Source organism: Myotis davidii, unplaced genomic scaffold (genome assembly GCF_000327345.1).
Source record: "Myotis davidii unplaced genomic scaffold, ASM32734v1 scaffold1105, whole genome shotgun sequence".
Lineage (NCBI taxonomy): Eukaryota > Metazoa > Chordata > Mammalia > Chiroptera > Vespertilionidae > Myotis > Myotis davidii.
Genome location: NW_006296063.1, coordinates 425,015 through 426,206, shown reverse-complemented (window position 1 = coordinate 426,206; position 1,192 = coordinate 425,015).

The window sequence follows — 1,192 nt, the reverse complement described above, 5'->3', positions numbered from 1 at the left end:
CTCTTTCCACTCTCCAGACCACTCCATTATACACACCTGCCCCCAGCACAGATATACTGCAGAACAGGGGCCTAGTGGCCTAATGGACCTTGGGGGCACAGGCCCTCTTTTCTAGCCACACCATACACCCTGAGAGTAATCTAGCTCATTATGGGTGACTCTTTGGTGATCTCTCATGTAACACTAGGAGGAAGGAGGCTTTCTTCCTAGGTTTCTGAGGAAAGGTGAGAAGAATGGAAGGCTGACAGGAATGCAAGCTGAGTGGATGCACAATGCTAGAACAGAGTGTGGTCCATGAATCTATGCCAGACTACAATGAGGTAAGACAGAAATTGAGAGTGTTTGAAAACTTTTATATAAATTTAATAATGCCTAATAAACAATAAATAATTGATGTCTTGTCTCCCTCTTGATAATTCAGTTTTATTACATTTACCAAAGTATTGCTCCATGCAGTTTGGAAATTTAAAAAGATAATTAAGGGGGGAAACGAAAACAAAACAAAAAATAAGTGCTTCACACCAGATAGTTTCCAGCCTTACCATGATACCCTGGCTCTAGCTTAATGGAAAAAGCACAGGGTTCTCATCCTGGTTCCTTCCTTTACTTGGACAAGTTGTTTAACATCTGAGCTCCACTTTTTTTCATCTGTAAATGTCTCATGAGGACCACATGAGATCTTGGATGAGAAGTTGCTTTATAAACTTTAAGGTACAGTGTTAAATGAGAGATAAATCATGAGATTGCTACAATTTTGTGGCCACTTCATGCCCCTTCCACATAAGCAGTACTGGGTACTAGCACAGGCTGAAGCCAGGTATATTTGATTTGGGCCCTACCTTCACAACCTACTAATCTCTCAGCACCTCCATTTTCTTACCAGTAAAGGGATCCTCTTAATATCAACCTGGTAAGATTGAGGTAAGGATTAAGTAGGAAGTGCTTAGAATAATAGTGTGCAAAACATGGTACACACTAAGTGGTAGCTAGTAATATGGTCTGAGTATACCTCTTATTCTCGACACTCTACAACAGGGGTGGGGAACCTTTTTTCTGCCAAGGGCCATTTGCATATTTATAACAACACTAGAGGCCCAGTGCATGAATTTGTGTATGGGTAGGGTCCAGCCAACCCAGCCCCAGTAGGGGGAGGGGCAGAGGGCACTTTGTCAGTGGGCCCCACCCCTGAACG